The following is a 12,115-nucleotide window of genomic DNA, read 5'->3' as shown; positions in this document are numbered from 1 at the left end:
TAGCCGATACAAAACAAAAATGAACACACCCCCAGACGCACACAAACAGAAAGTGTGTGTATTAATGGCATTACAGGGTGTATTGACAAATGTAAGTATCATATAACATTTAAGTCTAGCTAAATATTTCTATTTCCTCAAACGTCTATCATTTCTCTGTGGTGAACTGTTCCAAACACTTCTTGTGGCTTTTTGGAAAATGTAGTGCATTAAAGTTCACCACGGTTATCTACTGTGCACTAACGCACCACGACTTCTCAGTTGTAACTAACCTAACTAATGCCCACTGATCAATGCCCTTTCCCTGGGCCGCCTTCCCATTCCCCTATCTCTAGTAACTAGGAAGGAGTCTGCCCGCAACTTCTGCACAATCAGCGTTTTAGATGTGATATGTGAGTGCCCTTTAAATTTAGCACAGTCCGGAGAATAAGCTCATAATGAACATCTTTTACTGACGGCATGGCATGCCTGCATTCCTGAGTGACTTTCACTGCCTCCTGGTGACCAACTTCATTGCCAAATCCCTCCAAAACTCTAGTCTAGTACAAATACAACTGGGCCAACCTTTGGAAACACTTGCCAGTTCACTAGAGCACGCACCTCATACCACTTCACTATATCTCTTATCCAAACCTTTAATCACTTACTGCTTTGCTCACACAATGCAAGTGACCTTTGACTCCCACCCTCGGGTCAGGACTCCACTGCTCTCTGCTTTCCCCTGCTGTGACTTCCTCTTCACACACACAAGCCTGAGCTGGCATCCTCTTTGTGCACACTCTCTCCCTCTCCATCTTTCTCTCAAAACCCTTCTCACAACTTCATCGTACTTTTCAACCACACCTTTGTTCATCAAGAATAATTCCACCAAGCATCCCAAAGTCTCTCCTTAGGTAAATAAAACAACCTACATGTTGTGATGTTGATATGACATATTATTTTATAGACCACCTCAAAACAAACAAAACACCCCCAAAATGTAAAAATTTGTCAGAAAAATTACTATACCTTCTTGTTCTATGTCAGAGAATTAAAGCACAGAATGAGAAAACATATTCAAAAAGTGTAAGTGAACACACACATCAACTAGACCAATCCACTTCTCCACACACAGGTATTATGAAATGACACAGACACAATAAAGAGATGATCACCTTCAACTTGAAAATAAAGGAAACAGTGAGGATGAACAGCACCACAAGCACCAAGTAAACACTAACTTCTTACACAAGCAGATGTGTGAACGCGACAGCATTTACCTCAATGCCAACAGAAGCCACACGTGTTTAGCTAATGAAAAAGAGGCGGAGAGGGAGTGGATTCGGGAGTGGTGGGGTGGGAGGTGTGGTGGGAGGGGTTGGTGGGAGAGGAGAGATGGGGCAAAGGATGTAACTGTTTTGGGTTAGAAATAAAGTTAACAACCATAATGTCGTCTATAACCTTTTTATTCCCTATTGGTCTTATCACAGAGACTCCTAAGAACTCAGCACTGCAGCACTGCTATGGGGCCTAGAAGGGCCCTCTACTGAGAAGGCAGGAGTTATTCTACCTGCCAAGGAGAGGCACTGTGAAGACTGTGCTGGCTGAGTCAGTCAACAGGAACTAGGTCTACAGCAACATGTTAAACATGAAAGTCTGTGGACAGAGTAGGTAGTTAGCAAAGACCCCCTTAGCAATACGTGACCACTTTCAGTACCAATCCTACTTGCTCTAGGCATAAACTCATGAGCTGTCTACCCTGCTAAGAGCAGTACATATGGAGCGATAAGCAGTTTATTGGTTGTAATCTATATCATGCCTACAAGGTTATCTAAACAAATAAAACACTTCGACAGCCTCAGTGATAAGGACTATAATGTGAAAATTTGAGATTCCCTTTCAAGTTTATTGGCACCTCAATCTAAGTACCATATTACCAATTAAAATCATTTTTTTGTATTAGCTACATAAAGGAAGCAGCCCTCACCCCACCCCTTCACCATGATACCTTACAAGCACATGCTAACAGGAGAAAACAAATCACAAAAGTAAAAATAACTAGGAAAATAATAACCATTGCAACTTGAACTTCAAAGTGTTTACCTTTGGACAGTGCTGTGGTTTTTGAAAACAGTTCAGTAAAATAAACCCAGTGAGTGGCCTACACTCATGGGCAACAGAAAACCGACATCTAAACTTGCACATTCAATCATGCAGGGTACAAGAGATGTAAGCCAGGGCTGTCTGCACGCACTGACCTCCACCTGCCCTTCCAGACCTGCAAAGACAAGCGATCCACTGAGCCCACAGTGCATACTGAAGCATGAAAAGCCAAATTTCTGATGGTTAAATTAAAAAGCGGTATTTTTCAAGAAGATTTACTACTTTTCAAACCTGATTTACATGGGGGCCTACAGAGAGCCACAACATTTCCTTATAAAAACTTACAAAACTAACAGTTTAGAATGAAACATTTCACACTGGGTCAGGCATCATTCTAAGTACTCTATAGCTAATTTAATCGTTGTAACAGCCCACAAAGACATAGACTCTGTGACCATGTCGCAGAGACAACAGAAGCAGAGAGGTTAAGTAAACCAGACTGCACAGTACAGGTCACCACTGCTCCTCCAGGGGAGAACCAGGAGCCACACACAGACTAGGACGGCACTACCAGTGAACAAGCAGAATCAGGTCAGTCAGCCCCAGTGATCGTTCTGGTCTATACTCATTACCTGTGGCCAGCAGCAAACACCGGCATGGAAAACATTTACTTGCTACTCAACTCAGAGTAACACACTAACAACCCATGCCATTAGCTATTTTAAGATATGGATGATAACCAGAAAGAGACAGTGATTCTAAGAGTAATACCACATTAATCATGTTATAGAATGTGTACTCCAAGCTCAGTGACACTGACTAACCTACCCTACTGTCTCTGAGAGAGGCACTGTTCGTCAGAAAGCAAAACCCAAATGGAAGTCCACAAGCTTTATTACTAAAATCTGATCTAGGGCAAATGTTTTCTTTCCTTCCCCCCCTCCTTTTCCCTCCCCCTCCTCCTCCTCCTTCTTCTTCGGGAGGGGGGACTCCATTTCTCATAAGTATTTTTTATTGGTTATTTTATTTATTTACACTTCAAATGTTGTCCCCTTCCCAATTTCCCTTCTGCAAATGCCCCATCCCACCCCCCCCGTCCCTTTGCCTCTATGTGGGTGCTCCCCCCACCCACCTCTGCCTCACCACTCTAGTGTCCCCTTACACTGGGGTATCAAGCCTCCACAGGACAAATGGCCTTCTCTACCACAGATGCAAATGTTTTCTAAATGCAAGTTTCACACAAAATCTTTGTTTACATAAGAAACTACACTATCTTTAAGAATCTGCTTCTGTCTCTGCTCCCAAACCCCGTGGGAGAGAGACCTCACCGCCTGATCAGGTGGGCACTCCCGAGGCTGCAGAGCGGAGGAGACCACCAACACTGCCCACCCCTGCCCACATCCCTGGCCCAAGAGGCAACTGTATAAGGCTTCTGGGTTCCCGTAGGGGAGGGCCCAGGAGCGGCAGGACCCCTGCCAGAGACACCGCCGGAACCTGAAGGAAACAGACCGGATAAACAGTTCTCTGCACCCAAATCCCGTGGGAGGGAGAGCTGAACCTTCAGAGAGGCGGACACGCCTGGGAAACCAGAAGAGACTGCACTCTGTGCACATCCAGACGCCAGAGGAAAACACCAAACGCCATCTGGAACCCTGGTGCACGGAGGCTCCCGGAAAGAGCGGCAAAGATCTTCCCGGTTGCTGCCACAGCGGAGAGGACTTAGGCAGTACCCCACGAGCAAACTTGAGCCTTGGAACTGCAGGTAGGACCAACTTTTCCCCTGCAAGAAACCTGCCTGGAGAACTCAGGACACACAGAGGCAAAATTCCTCTAAGACCGGGCACTTCCTGTGTTTACCGGAAGTCCCACACCCTCGGATCCCGGCCCGCAGCAGCTCTCTGCTCCCAAACCCCGTGGGAGAGAGACCTCACCGCCTGATCAGGTGGGCACTCCTGAGTCTGCAGAGCGGAAGAGACCACCAACACTGCCCACCCCTGCCCACATCCCTGGCCCAAGAGGAAACTGTATAAGGCCTCTGGGTTCCCGTAGGGGAGGGCCCGGGAGCGGCAGGACCCCTGCGCCTGAGACACCGCCGGAACCTGAAGGAAACAGACCGGATAAACAGTTCTCTGCACCCAAATCCCGTGGGAGGGAGAGCTGAACCTTCAGAGAGGCGGACACGCCTGGGAAACCAGAAGAGACTGCACTCTGTGCACATCCAGACGCCAGAGGAAAACACCAAACGCCATCTGGAACCCTGGTGCACGGAGGCTCCCGGAAAGAGCGGCAAAGATCTTCCCGGTTGCTGCCACAGCGGAGAGGACTTAGGCAGTACCCCATGAGCAAACTTGAGCCTTGGAACTGCAGGTAGGACCAACTTTTCCCCTGCAAGAAACCTGCCTGGTGAACTCAAGACACAGGCCCACAGGAACAGCTGAAGACCTGTAGAGAGGAAAAACTACACGCCCGAAAGCAGAACACTCTGTCCCCATAACTGGCTGAAAGAAAACAGGAAAACAGGTCTACAGCACTCCTGACACACAGGTTATAGGACAGTCTAGTCACTGTCAGAAATAGCAGAACAAAGTAACACTAGAGATAATCTGATGGCAAGAGGCAAGCGCAGGAACCCAAGCAACAGAAACCAAGACTACATGGCATCATCGGAGACCAATTCTCCCACCAAAGCAAACACGGAATATCCAAACACACCAGAAAAGCAAGATCTAGTTTCAAAATCATATTTGATCATGATGCTGGAGGACTTCAAGAAAGACATAAAGAACTCCCTTAGAGAACAAGTAGAAGCCTACAGAGAGGAATCGCAAAAATCCCTGAAAGAATTCCAGGAAAACACAATCAAACAGTTGAAGGAATTAAAAATGGAAATAGAAGCAATCAAGAAAGAACACATGGAAACAACCTTGGACATAGAAAATCAAAAGAAAAGACAAGGAGCTGTAGATACAAGCTTCACCAACAGAATACAAGAGATGGAAGAGAGAATCTCGGGAGCAGAAGATTCCATAGAAATCATTGACTCAACTGTCAAAGATAATGTAAAGCAGAAAAAGCTACTGGTCCAAAACATACAGGAAATCCAGGACTCAATGAGAAGATCAAACCTAAGGATAATAGGTATAGAAGAGAGTGAAGACTCCCAGCTCAAAGGACCAGTAAATATCTTCAACAAAATCATAGAAGAAAACTTCCCTAACCTAGAAAAAGAGATGCCCATAGGCATACAAGAAGCCTACAGAACTCCAAATAGATTGGACCAGAAAAGAAACACCTCCCGTCACATAATTGTCAAAACACCAAACGCACAAAATAAAGAAAGAATATTAAAAGCAGTAAGGGAAAAAGGTCAAGTAACATATAAAGGCAGACCTATCAGAATCACACCAGACTTTTCGCCAGAAACTATGAAGGCCAGAAGATCCTGGACAGATGTCATACAGACCCTAAGAGAACACAAATGCCAGACCAGGTTACTGTATCCTGCAAAACTCTCAATTAACATAGATGGAGAAACCAAGATATTCCATGACAAAACCAAATTTACACAATATCTTTCTACAAATCCAGCACTACAAAGGATAATAAAGGGTAAAGCCCAACATAAGGAGGCAAGCTATACCCTAGAAGAAGCAAGAAACTAATCATCTTGGCAACAAAACAAAGAGAAGAAAAGCACACAAACATAACCTCACATCCAAATATGAATATAACGGGAAGCAATAATCACTATTCCTTAATATCTCTCAACATCAATGGCCTCAACTCCCCAATAAAAAGACATAGATTAACAAACTGGATACGCAATGAGGACCCTGCATTCTGCTGCCTACAGGAAACACACCTCAGAGACAAAGACAGACACTACCTCAGAGTGAAAGGCTGGAAAACAACTTTCCAAGCAAATGGTCTGAAGAAGCAAGCTGGAGTAGCCATTCTAATATCAAATAAAATCAATTTTCAATTAAAAGTCATCAAAAAAGATAAGGAAGGACACTTCATATTCATCAAAGGAAAAATCCACCAAGATGAACTCTCAATCCTCATCTTCGGTTGGTTTATATACAAGTGTGCAATTTCTAGGCTTGAAAGTAAAATGATGCTATCTGGTGCTGGATAGAGGAGCCTTATTTTTTATTATGGCAGCTTGCTATTTTTGTAACATGGTGATTTGGTTGAACACAATAAAGTACAGTAGTAACTGATCTCCCCTTCTTCCTGGATGAGTGAGGAGATGATTAAATGTTGATGTCAGCATCCTTGAGCATATTCAGATGAGCTTCTGCTTCTGTTGAAAAGGATGCTGTGTTTGATTGTGGTCCGAAGCTTTGAAGCACTACTTGGCATCTCTTTCCTTGGAGGTCTCACTGTTTAAACATAACAGATTTGATAGCTTGTTGGTAAGGTGAGGTCCAGCTTGTCTCCACTAGGTCATCTTCATGTGAATCCGGTGGTTATACGATTTTGTTTTAGGGATATTTCATTTTTTTAATAACGGTTTTAGCTGACATTCATGGAGAGAATGAATCCTTAGAACTGTGCCACTAGTGAAAGGAAATCCTGTCTAGAGTATGTTTCTTTACAAAGCTGTGTCACACCATCCTTTGGGCCCTCTGCTGGAAAAGTAGAATCAAGTCTCAAATAATGCCTTTTAAATTGTATCCTCTAGTATTATAGATGTAGGACAGTACTGTATCATACCTCTGTGGATGTAAAATAGCTTGTACCTGCTTTATGATACGTAGTAGTGACCGTGCTTTATCAGAGCTGTTTTTAATGATGTTGCTCAGAATGTTTTCTTTCCAGATGATGATTGAGAAGCTAATTTAAAAAAAATGGTGCCAGGTACCACAAGAGTAACAGAACTGTGCTGTTTTCTCGGGTTTTGTTTTTTTACTTTTTTTTTTTAATGGAGTGTGCTGGATGTCTCTACAGTTTTGTTCAGATGACTGCAGAACCTGGAAAAGCTGTTGCTGCTGTTGATGCATAACACACTGCTATTATTGGTCTTTCTATATAAATATAAATATATATATACAGAAAAAAAATAAAATATAGGTTGTGTGCTGGCAAAAAAAAGTAAAAAATAAGAAAACAGATATGTTAGGACAATTTTCATAATATGAGTAAACATATTGTCTCATCTTAAAGAAGAAATATGTTTGAAGAGCAAAAGTTCTGAAAAAATATACTAAAATATTTTCCCTTGGTTCCCAGTATTTCTTTCTGTTTTTTTCTCCCTCAAAAATTTGGGATTTTTAAAATTAAATTTTGGAAGTTGGGAAAAAAAAAAAAGAATCTGCTTCTACCAAAATATCAGACGTAAAATAAAATAAAGAAGTTAAATTTACTGTGAGGATGTGAAAATAATTTGTTACTTTCTTAGCCCTGTCCTAAACATGGGCACCAAAGGAACAATGCCCTCTGTGAAACTCAAGTGTAAATACTTATATTTTCCAACTGCCTTAACAGTTTTTTGCATTAAATATTTTTTTTTCTTTTCTTTTTTTCGGAGCTGGGGACCGAACCCAGGGCCTTGCGCTTGCTAGGCAAGTGCTCTACCACTGAGCTAAGTCCCCAACCCCTGCATTAAATATTTTGATGGAACACTTCCCACTATGTAATTTTTAAATTTTGTATTAGGATCAATTTTCCTCCACATTAAAGACCAATTTTGTTTGCTGGGGGAAACGACATGGAATAGCTTGGCTTAACCTGCTTCTTTTATAACTTACCATTAGAAACATAACTGACTCAGAGAGTAAAATAATACACTACTTGTCCTTTAAAAACACATTAAAACCTGGAAGACAAATAGTAAGTATAGTGACACAACTATGAGTCCACAATCTTTAAAGAACTGCTGCTAATAGGGTGTGTGCGTGTGCGTTCGTGTGCGTACACGCATCAGCTGTTCCTTGGTATGTCACTCCATTAGAAAGAGCTATTGCACACATAGCTTCAAGGTGCATTCAACCTCAGCTGCCTCCCCATCCCGAATGGATGGGAGTTTATCAGTGCCCTACTTTGGAGTTTGTGTAATTTGCAGTACAATAATTTTAGGCTAAAGGTGGCTCACGGTAGTTTTACTAAAGATCTAGTTCTTACTGTCCGTGCCTGTTGTTAGGCTCACAGTATAACTCACAGTAAGACAATGCTAATCTGTAACTTAGCTTCTGTCAGATGCACACACACAAACATTCAACTTAAAATGATATGAATAAACCAGCAAAGCCCCAGGAGTCCCCAAAACTCAATCTTCCCTCCAGGGGGATGATGATGATGGTAGTGGTGGTGGTGATGGTGATGGCGGGGGCAAATGCCTATACAGTGTTAGTCCAAGTACGAGGCACTAGGCAAGGTACTCCTCAAATTCATTTACCTCAGACAACCCTGTGAGGCAGGCGCCATGTTACTACTCCTAGCACAGATGAGAAAACGGATGCACAGAAAAGCCCAGATGCTTTGATGCCTGTGTAGTGAGTCTGAGAACTCAAATGCAACTTTAAAACTCTATGAAGGCTTTATCTGAATTAATAAAAGAATGAACAAATAACAGATGACAGTGTGGCGATGAGAGCAATGATCACTTGTGGAGCAGAGCGCCAGTGCTTATCACAAGTCCTTAAAATGGTCCTGAAGACCACACAACGCAGAAAAAGCTCCTGCATGAGCCCAGTGCACACTTGCACAAGACCACAAGGCATGTGGCCTCCTCTCTACGACTGCAGAGCACGGCACTGCAACGTATGTCTCGGTCTGCACTATGTTCTTCAAACCTAGAGAGGAACTTCGTGTCACAATACACATGAAAAACAAGTCTCAAGGGAAAGAAATAGAAAATAAAAACAATAACGTCAATAAAACAAAGCTGTTATTCAGCTTCCTGGTACCATTGTCTGCTAAAGGTGCTTGTGGCAGTGACAAGACTTCCTGGTCTTTATTAAGGTAACCGCACGGTGCCCTGGCTCCTCTAATGAGTACTGAGATGTGAGAAACAAGAGGGAGAGCTCTCCAACTGTGCTTGTTATCTCTCTGGGTACACATCCCACACTTGGGAAACAAAACACAGGCTGAGTCTGCTGCCTCCCTTCTGGCTCCAGTACACGGCCAGGTCTAAAGAACTGCATTTCTGTCCACATCTTGGAGACTGTTCTAACACAAAGAAATAAACCAGACTTTAACACCTCAACAAAATCTCTACTCATATCAATATTCAAAATATACTGGGTACTGGGAGGTAGACAGAAAGTTCAAAGACCATCTTCTCTACTGCAAACAATATGTATATTGTCTCAAAGATATGTCAGGACATAGGGCTGTCCCAAGTGTAACTACTGACACTGGGGGAACTGGATTTGATCCCAGTTCACATTGAACATGTAGCCTTTTACGAGTTCCAGGTTTCTCAGCAGAAAAGTGGAAATACCTACTTCTAAGTTTAAAGTTACAGATAAGTCAATTAGCTTAACATTCTTGTTATAGCAAGTGCATAGTAAATATTTGCTATTTTAAGAACTTATTAGAGGTATATAATATGGGGGGGGGGCACCACAACAGTGCTTTAAGCAATCTGATCTGGACCATCAAGAAAGGACAGACTTTCGGTAAGTTGAAACACCAGAGGCAATCCAAATAGGAAAGTTAACAGAGCAGGGTAAGGACTGTAATGAAGAAACGCAAGGCAGAAAACTAGAGCAAACCAGGAGTGCTAACTGCAGGATAATCTTCACAGACCAGGTCTCAAGAGTACCCTCTATCTTCTAATCACTCGTTCTTTTGACTACTGCAGAGTTCACTGGGATTTAGGCCACCACAGCAGTATAACAATGAGTGGTCAGAACTGGAAATACCATGGCCAGAAAGCACTGAGAAGCTGAGACCTCTCAAAGGGTTCTTGAGGCAGAATAGAAGAAAGGAATCCAGGCTAATTCTGAAGAAGAGAAAGAGCAGGGAGACAACGGGGGCACCAAACAGAGTCCTTCAGCACCAGGTTGAAAGACACAGTACCCACCAAGACGACATCCCATAACAACAACAAGGGAGGTGGTAAGGCAAAGAAAGACCCACAGAAAGGTCTGGATTGGTTAAGTAGGATAAAAGTGAACTCTACGAATAGCCAGACATGATGGCACATGCCTTTAATCCCAGCAGAGGCAGAAGGATCTCTGCATTTGATCCAGGCCAGCCAAGGGTATATGGAGAAATACTGTCTCAAAACCTAAAACCCAAAACCAAACCAAAAGGGAAAAGGGCGAGCTCGGGGGGTGGGGGTGGGGGTGGGGGTGGGGGAGCGGCAGTAGCTCAGTGCTCAGTGATTGAGAGCACACATGACTCTTGCAGTGAGCTGCACCTGAGTCCAGTTCCCAACACCCATACCCACCTCACAACTCACAGCAGCTCAACTCCCTGCAACCCAGGCCCAGGGTCCCATACCAATGGCCTTTGCAAGCACCTGAGCCCTGTAGATTTGTTTACTCACAAAGGCACACACATACACATGTGCACATTAAAGTAACAATACAAACCTTTTAAAGAAAAGAAGGCAAATGCAGAAGGTAGACGACTAGTACTTCGGGAAAACAGGGTCCATGGTGAGCAAGCAGCAACAGGAGTCATTTGTTCTTTGTCGGTAAGAGACGAGACGAGTGGATGTGCAGAGTCAAGAGAGTTACACTGGAAGCAAAGGACAGTGCAGACGCTAGCCACCTCACATCACTGGTAAGTGCGCCAACTACAGCTTGGCCATTTGTTAGGTACGAGTGAGAAACACTAGGTTTGGATTCCTTCCAGAATTAAGTCAAGAGGGAAATGGGATCAAAGAAGTAAAAGATCTCTGACTCCAGTGGTTTAAAACCGTGGGCAGTGAACAGAAAACCTAAGCAGAGCCTCCCTTCCACAGCCACCACTCTTTCTGAGGGCGGGCTCATCTACTGCAAAGGTTTATCAACCACTTCCGCTTCTGCTCCTGCAGACTCGCAGAGCAGTTCTGACATGGCCCACGTTGCAATGGCCTAGGCTAGGAACTGTGTTACCCTGAAGTGACACTGTAAAGACACCCTCACCCACAAATTCATTTGTGGCTCTACCTGTACCCCGTGACTCGGAAACTCTCCGTGAGTTATATCGTATTTCATGAGCAAGAACCTGCTGCAGTATTGGGACACCAGAGTCTGCCACAGCTAATCCTCGTAATTGTAGATAAATTCCCACTTTTCGTTTTTTAAAATTTCTCAGTCTGCTATTATACTTTTAAAAAGTTCTCGGGGGTTGGGGATTTAGCTCAGTGGTAGAGCGCTTGCCTAGCAAGCGCAAGGCCCTGGGTTCAGTCTTCAGCTCCGGAAAAAAAAAAAAAAGAAAAAAAGAAAAAAAGAAAAAAAAAGGTTAAAAAAGTTCTCAAAGGGAGAAGGAACTGGCACACAGGCAAACACATCAGCAAAGCCAGAGCTCAGAACTCAGGGCTATTTGTTCTGCTCTCACTGCCTCTCTCCTCATGCCCAGAATGCTGACTGGGGTGGGGAAAGCACCCTCAGTGCTAGGCAGCAAGCCAGCCAAGCACGACTTCACCGCCCACACTTTCTACTTCCCTGCCCGGGGAGGCCGGCCGTGCTCCTCACCCTCCTGCTCCTGTGGATGTGCGAAGCAACAACTAGCCCTAAAGAGTTGTCTGTGCTTTCTGCACTTCTACTGCGCATTTCTGCTCCTCTCCGCTGACACCATGAGATCAGCAAAGAAAAGGAATCTGAACTTTTGATACGTAGAAGCCTGTAATCTCAACACTTAAGAGGCTGAGGCAGGAGGATTGTGAATTTGAGACCACTTAGGACACCAAAGGAGGGAGGAAGAGAGAAAAGAGGTATAAGAAAGGAAGGGTGGAAGGAAGGATGGATGAGAGAAAAAGCAAGGAAGGGAGAAAGAGGATGGGAGGGAAGGGAAGAGAAGAATGGAGGAAAGAAGAAAGAAAAGGTAAGGAGGAAGCGAAAACAATCTGAACTTTACGCACAGCACACGTCCA

General features: G+C 43.8%; 1 protein-coding gene across 40 annotated transcripts in view; it reads right to left on the bottom strand.

Moving 5' to 3' along the window:
* Reps1 (RALBP1 associated Eps domain containing 1) overlaps positions 1–12,115 on the bottom strand; it is a 77,788-nt gene that overhangs the window by 49,464 nt on the left and 16,209 nt on the right. For 13 of the 40 annotated variants that reach the window (XM_087655113.1, XM_087655128.1, XM_087655138.1 and 10 more), the window contains exon 1: positions 10,629–11,032. The gene's annotated coding sequence lies outside the window, so the exon portion shown is untranslated. 40 annotated transcript variants of the gene reach the window in all.

The sequence above is a fragment of the Rattus norvegicus genome, chromosome 1 (genome assembly GCF_021556685.1).
Source record: "Rattus norvegicus strain SHRSP/BbbUtx chromosome 1, alternate assembly SHRSP_T2T, whole genome shotgun sequence".
Lineage (NCBI taxonomy): Eukaryota > Metazoa > Chordata > Mammalia > Rodentia > Muridae > Rattus > Rattus norvegicus.
Note: the sequence above shows the minus strand (reverse complement) of the source record. Positions and strands in the feature narration are given on the sequence as shown.